We start from the raw sequence: 8,113 nt of genomic DNA, 5'->3' as shown, positions 1-8,113 counted from the left end.
CTGGGCTGTGGTGGCCAGGTCTCCCCGCTCCTGTAGAGAATGGCCCCATCTTTCTGCCTCTGAGAGACCTGCTGGAATCCAGGCCCTGGGTCACTGCTCACTTCCTTCCTTCTTACTGCAGCTTCTGCAAAGTTGGAGATGTGTTCTTCTGCCCTGTGAAATGGCTTTCTTCATGTGTGAACAGAGAGACTTCAGGAGGCCACATCTTATACTGAATCACTCCCAACAGCCACAGTCCCCATGTATCAGCTCCCAGTGATCCATGGTCTATGCTGATGAACTCTGTATATGGTTGAATTCTGTGTCTATAGACTTGCCTAATATCTATAGTTCTTGTAAACAGAATCACATAGTGTATGATCTTTTGTCTGGTGTCTATTACTTCACACACTATTATCTACGTTCCTGCTTTGCAGGCCACAGTCACAAACCTTCGTGGACTTTTCTCATGATCTTTCTCACCCAAAAACACAATTACCTTCTTTCATGTGTTCTGCCAGCTGAAGGTTTGGTCCAGATTTAGGGTGGGTCTTCCTGCTTCTAAGAATCTGATAAGAAATCCCTCACATGCTGCCCAGCAGCTTGGGTTCTAGTTGATGCCAGATACAGTCAAGTCAACACTCAAGTGCAACTATCACTATGCCCAGTCCCCTGACCTCCTGGTTACTTTGACGTACAACCTCTTGGTTGTCTGGTAACTAAGTGTCTTTTCAGAAGGGCTTCTGTCTGCAAACTCCATCATATCCAGGCCAGGTTTGTGAAGGGACAACCAGCTTCCTTGTTCCTTGCTCTGTTGTGAGAACCTGGAACAGCAGGTGGCTAATGCCAGGTGTTTAATATGGTGGAAGAGTAACCAATAAGTAAATAAACAACTCAATAACGTGAAAAAAATTAGTTACTCTTTAAACTCACCCATTGTGCAGCCAGAGCTAGTCTCTCTAATCTCTCTGTCTGCTGGGACCCACAGAAATATGAAGTAGGAATTCAGCTGACTGTGGCAAAAGTTAATACCTGGTAAAAGTCAAGGATCTTCCAGAGTTAAAGCCAAGGCTCAAGGAGTCTTGGTGATATTGGCTCCTGAATATTTAGCCATTTCCTGCAATGAATTTCTTGCATGCTATTGTACCTTCTCCATTTCTAGAACAGTGTGTTGATCATTCACTGGGCAAAATTTCCCCTATGCTATTGGAATATTAGGACAGCCTTCCCCAACTGTGCTAAAGCATCAACACAGACAGACAGACACCCAATTTTAAGCCTCTCTGTAATTATCATCATTAGCAACATCTGGCCAGAACCATGTCTGGATGAACGTATTCTATCTGAGAAACTTCCCAGACTTTATAAGAACAGATCATCTGTCAGAGAAGGTAAAGATGTACACTGACTATTGCCCATGCTAGGTGTATGTGCTAATTAAGCTTAACTTTCTCTTTTTCCAAATCTTATCTCTAGTTCCAGATCTCCCATTTACAATTACCAGGTGCATCTAGCTGTGGCTCAGGGTACCTAGCCACCAAGTGCACTTACCCCACCCCTTGCCAGAAAACAGCAGCAGCTGAGATAGCTTGGACAGATAAGGGGCCAAAGGAAAATAAGGCAGTTTCATTTTCACTCATCACTGATAGGCTCCTAACACTTTACCCAACCACTTCTAAGAATATAGCTGAGCACATGAATGTCCCTTTTTGATCTACTAACTGAAGTTAGCCCTCAGTTAATTCATTCCCCATTAGTCAATTCCCTTTTGAGTTGCAGATGATGCCTGACAATTACTGCTCTTTTGTGGGGATCTTATTGCCCCTCCTTTTGACCCTGAGGGAATTCAAGTCTGGTGACCTTGTCATAGCCAGAACATTGCTATTGCATGTGTAAACCTCAGAGACTTAAGAAGAACTAGATTAAAGGACTAGAAGAGAGAACTAGAAGAATGAGATGGAAGATGATGAAGAGCCAGGTGGGAAAGAACAAGATGAGGAAGAACAGATAAAAAAAAGGGGGTGGGAGAGGAGCTAAGATGGGAAAGAACTAGATGGATGAGAACCTAGATGAGGCAGAACTAGATGAAGGAATTAAGATAGCACTTAGAGGGAATAGCACAGAAGTGTAGAGAGAATCAGCCAGGAAAGGGGCTAGGCATGAGAGCAGAAAAGAAGCTGTGCAGACAGAGAACTGACTCAGAAGAATAAAGTGAATGGACTAAAGAGTTTCATGTACATAGATTCATTTCATATCGTCTAAGATTAGATTATCAGATGGTTGTAGATTCATCCACAGACCCTGGGAGCAGGCTATCAAGTGGCTGGACCCTAATACTCTCTGTTATCTCTCACTCCCTTCAGATGACCAGAGTAAATCCTCGTCCCCAAACTCTCTGGACTGACCCAGTTCTGTGAGTCATCTGCTCTTGCTGTCTTGTCACCTTCTGACAGAAGTGTCTGGGAGCCACCCTTTGAGCAGTGTCCCCTGAAACTCAACTTCTGCACACCACACTGCTGGGACAAACAGGTGCTTGTGGGAAGTGTCATTTATTTAACATCATCACCTAGGAAGGTGTCTCTAGGCAGCCTTTGGCCAGTCCGCAGGCAGCTCTCAACTCACCTCTGAGATTCTCAATTTCCACCTGAGTCACCAAGATCACTGTAGCCTAGAAAGAGTTACCAGGAGCATTGCCAAGGTAGATTCCTGGCTCACTCTCTTCCACCAACCAAGAAATAGGAAAGCAAACAGAGCAGTCTGTCCTTCAAGAAAAATGGGAATGTGCAGCATGCTAATGTAGGACAACAGCACTCTGGCTTCTTTTGAATCTCGCTAGTCTGGATCTGTGGTAGCACCTGCTCAAGAACTGTCTCTCTCCTGGGCAAAGGCTTCTCCCTTTGCTGGAGAACGTTTTTGCAAACACACCTCATGAACTTATTCAAACTTCCAAGGAGTGAGATTGGAGGAAGTCAAAGTGAGGAGGCAGGAGGTGGGAGGAAGGAAGTGATACTCAAAGGCAACAAAAAGTTGCAAATCCATGGTTCAACAGACATCTCCAAGTCAGGCTGGGAATTCTCTTCTTCCAGCTGTGCTGTGGCACTAGAGAAGCTTTTAGAATTCTTATGGGAAGGAACAGTGGGAAAGTAGGTAGGGAGATAGGTGCTGGATGTTCTGCCCAGATTAGGACCCCCAAAGAGACCACTGGAGACCAAAGATGTCTAGAATGCAATAGCAAGGTTTATTTGACCCAGCGCACATGCGTGCATAGTTCAAGCTAGAAGGGAACCCTTGTCCACTACGCCCAATGCCGAGAGGCAGGGAAGAGAGTTCTTCTTTCTTGGGGAAGTTAGTTTTTATAGGCAAAATGCCACGGACTGGCCCATCAGGGGTACCATGACCATAGGGGGACCAGAGCTTGGGTAGTCAGGAAGGCAAGGATTCGGAGAATGACAGACAGACAACACACTCAGAAGTGGTTTGAATCTGCTTCAATTTTACTTCTGCAAGTCAGTAGTTTACATACAGAAAAGAAAACTATCAAGTCATACAAGGAACAACAAGAGCTTGGCAATAATTCAATTACATCATCTTTAAAAAAACAGCAAGCACACAATTATTAATCGGTGCTAGACATATCCCTTTACCCACAAGAACTTTATGACTCAAAGAGCAGTCTGTGTTTTTTAAACTTAGTACAGTTCCTAGACTTGTGAAGGCTTCTTTGCGGTTGCAGCTGTGTCCTTCATCTTTATCTCAGCCGCTCTCTAGTTTATTATGTACTTTTATTTTTCTGGTTCTCATGACCCATTTAGCCAATTTGGATGCTGCATATCATCCCTAAGTATTTCTTCAGTTCTTTACCATATATCTCTTCTAATATAAAACCTTTTTACCTGCTGAAATATGGACTCTAGTACTTTTACTCCTGTAAGGGGAAGGGGTTCTGTTGTAGTCCTTAAGTTTTCCATGCTGAACTTCCTCAACAGAGGGGCCCACCATCTGTCTCCTATGAGATAACATTTTCTGCCATAAATCACTTTATTTGGGATTCCTAAAGGATTCCTAGTGGGTGAGTGTTCATTCCCTAGAAGTGCCTGAACTATTATACTTTCTATTATCTAGTGGCTTGGGGTCTTAAAGGAATAGCTCATTCTGCTATATCTAAATAAGGTCCATGTCCAGCTTCCCCTTTCCTCCATAGTTCACAACCCAAGTATTCATTAGTTTTGACTGTGTTTTATAAATTAATTAGAACATTATCAGAAAAGCAGTTATACAGAACCCATAGCCCAGGGAGCTCATGATCTGTGAAGCACATCTCCTTCAAGGAGGTATAACACGGGCACTCTGCCAGGGACCTCCAGGGAGCTTAGTCCTGTGGGACACATATCTCCCGTCCACTATTATTGACATAATTGTTCATGTCACATGGATGACACTGGAGTTGGTGTGGCAGCAAAACCCACAAAATTCCTTAGAGTGGAAGGGGTTAGTATGGGTCCATCCTTGATTGGTCCAGTTTTTCCTGGGCCTGGACTTTGTCTTATTTCAGCTTATCTGTTTGCCCTGCCAGGAGTTTTACAACCCATCTCCAGTGTCTGGTCATGTTATCTCCAGAGAGGGGCATCTCGTGGTTAATTGGTCACCACCAGACATCCTGACTTTGTTCTTTTGAAAACACCTTACTTCACCCTCTCCAGGAAGGGGGAACTCACTCAGTTCTGTTTTGTTTGTTTGTTTGTTTTGGTTTGGTTTTTCAAGACAAGGTTTCTCTGTGTAGCTTTGCGCCTTTCCTGGATCTCGCTCTGTAAACCAGGCTGGCCTCAAACTCATAGAGATCCGCCTGCCTCTGCCTCCCAAGTGCTGGGATTAAAGGCGTGCGCCACCACTGCCTGGCCAGTTCTGTTTATTTTTAAGATATTTCTTCCCTCAGCTCTTTTGGGTTTCTGGGGGGGACTGTGTCTGGGACTTTGGTGGGGGTCTTTCACTAGTAGACATACTCTGCTCTCCATCCTGGAGAGTGTGGAAAGTCTCAGGAAAATGTAGTGGAATTCAGCTACTAAGACAAAAGCTACTACCTGGAAAGTCAAGGTGTTTTCCAGAGGTGAATCCATGGCTTAAGGAGTCTTGGTGATATTTTAGCTTTTGTATGTACATTAGCCAGTTCCTGCAATGATTTTCTTGTATGCTATGTATGCCCCCAAGAACTTTTAATGGTATATTTTACCTGAAATACTTCTCAAGCATCCTAGGCCATACAGCAAACAGTCTCCTGAATTAAGGTAAACACCCTTCTGGAGATACTGCCTAGGAGACAGGTGAGGCTAGGTGCATAGCTTTGTTTCTTGTGCAAGCTCAGACCCTCCTTCCTCTCACAGGAAGTGGCATTCCAGAAAAATTGACCCAGAACAAAAGAGTTTTTTGTATACCAGGTGAAGGGACAGAATGGGGCAGGTTTCCTAGCTTGGAGCAGTGTGGCCTAGCTAGAGGAGAAAGCAGCAAGGAAGAGGTTCTGAAGATTGTAGGTGGACTGAGTCGGGTCAGGAGAGTAGAAGAGGAAGGGAAGAAGATAGATGGAGGGACAGATGGAGTTAAGATGAGGTCAAGATGGGAAGAGCTTAGTTAGGACTAGGAAAATGAGAGGGCAGGAAGAGAAGGGACAGAGAGGAGCTGAGTGTGAGAACAGAACAAAAGCCATGTAGAGAAAGAAATGACTCAGAAAAATAAAGTGAATGAACTAAGAGATTCGAATACATGAATTCATTTAGTGTCATCAAAGATTAGATTATCAGCTGGTTGTAGATTCTTCCTGGACTCTGGGAGAGGGCTATCAAGGGGCTGGACACTCCATTGTCTGCATTAGAAGAGCAGCATTTGCTTGTGTAGAGCCTGTGAATCTCATAAGTCCAAAGCTGAGATGGTTCTCAGAAAAGCTGGGACACGGCCCTCAGGGAAGGGTATGTGAGAGATGGTCAAGAGAAACCACAGAGTTCAAATTTGGGTTCTTCCCTGATGAGACCCAGACAACACTGAGGCATGTGATCCAGTGAGAGGAAGGACCCATCACTAACATCACCTTGTGAGGTCTGGGCCCTTCCTTGTAACCAGGAAGAAAATATGGAGATACTGTAACAAACTACATGGGTGATCCTTGGTCACTGGTCCACAATGATGCTGACATACATGAGGGGTAAATGATGTTGATGGTTTTGAAGCTTTGATAACTGAAATTTCTTGGGTTGAAACAATTTTGGAAGGTCTGTGACTGGAATCTGATCCTTATAGAGTCAAGAATGACCTTCAGAGTCCTGAACTTGTATCTGTTCATTTTCACATTCACTTGATGCAGATATGAATGTGAAATCCAAGTTGATATGTATGCACGGAATGTATTCTATCAACCGAGCCCATCACCAGCAGGTTTTGCCCTTGAATGTGTATGTAGCTCTGTAGATGTCAGTGTTGTCAGAATGGCTGGTTCTATTTCAGTTTCTCTCCCTCTTCCTCTTTCCTGAGGATGACTCAACACCTCCTTCCAGGTTCTTCATCTGTCATTACTTCTTTTGTCAAAATGTCAATGTAAGACACAATCTCCTGCCATAGAAAATGAAGGTTCTCTTCCAAGACACAGACATAGATTCAGGTTGACCCCGGTGTGTATACATTAGCTCTCCAGATTTATGCTAGTTTGTGGTTTACAATTGAATGATGACTAACAAATTTGGTAAAAATAAGTGTTGGACTATGGGAAAGGTTTTCATTTAATTTAAAGTTTGGGGCATTGGGATAGAATAAATGCCTTTTATTTGATAGAGCAGAATGAGTTATTTTTAAGGGAGGAGAGCAGAGTGCTAACTATGGAATATTCCTTCTAAAATTGAAGTTTAAATGCCATTATAACTGCATTAAGAAGTGAGATGTGGCCGGGTGGTGGTGGCACATGCCTTTAATCCCAGCACTCAGCAGGCAGAGCCAGGTGGATCTCTGTGAGTTTGAGGTCAGCCTGGGCTACCAATTGAGTTCCAGGAAAGGCACAAAAGCTACACAGAGAAACCCTGTCTTGAAAAAAACAAACAAACAAACAAACAAACAAAAAAGGAAGTGGGATGTGAACTGGGGAGGTGGTACAGCAGTTAAGTAAGAGCATTTGCTGTTCTTGAGAGGACCTGGGTTCAGTTCCCAGTACCTACATGATGGCTTACAGCCATCTAAAACTCTAATTTGAGAGCATACAGTGTCCTCTTCTAACCTCTTGGGCACCAGGCATGCATGTACTAAACATATATATGTTCAGATGAAACATTCATACTCATAAAATCAAAATTAAAAAAGAATAAAATGACAACATGCAGCTCTACAGCTTCATAATGCCTATTCTACATGAATAGATGTTCGCTGAGATGTATAGAGTGTAGATCTGATCAATTTCTTTGTGTTATGTCTTATAATACAATTAATTTTATAAAGCAACAAAAGAAATGAGATGCTTAAAATTTGTTTCAGGCTTTGCCTTTACGTTATGTTTTGGTTGTGGAATGTTCCTTATGAGCTTACTTATTTGATCAGTTGGTCTTTAGTTGGAAATCATTTTTTGGGAGTTGTAGAGTACTTGAAGGGAAGGGTGACCAGTGGTAGCAAGTTATTTAGATTGGGCTAACATTCATAGCCAGGCTCTGTCTCTCTCTCTCTCCCACATGGATTTCTTTTTTGATACTGATATGTGATCCTTCCCATGTCAAAGCTGGGACCCAAACTAACAAAGAATTTCAAACAGTGAACTAAAATGTGTGTTTAATCACATAACAACCTTCCCCTAATACTGATTTTCTGCATTAGTTGCTTTGTCACTGTGGTAAAATGTCTGCACAGAAGCAAATGTGAGGAAGGATTTATTTGGGGTCAGTTTCAAGGCAGGAAGGCAGGGCAGCTGGGCCACATGTCATGGCCACACCTTTAATCTCAGTATTCAGGAGGCAAAGACAGGAGGTTCTCTGAGTTTGAGGCCAGCCTGGTCTACAAAGTGAGTTCCAGAACAGCCAGAGCTGCACAGAGAAACCCTGTCTTGAAAAACCAATCAATACACACACACACACACACACACACACACACACACACACACACACACACACTCCTA

Source organism: Peromyscus eremicus, chromosome 1, assembly GCF_949786415.1.
Source record: "Peromyscus eremicus chromosome 1, PerEre_H2_v1, whole genome shotgun sequence".
In the NCBI taxonomy this organism is placed as follows: Eukaryota; Metazoa; Chordata; class Mammalia; order Rodentia; family Cricetidae; genus Peromyscus; species Peromyscus eremicus.
The sequence above is the reverse complement of the archived record's forward strand: the minus strand, read 5'-3'. Positions refer to the sequence as shown.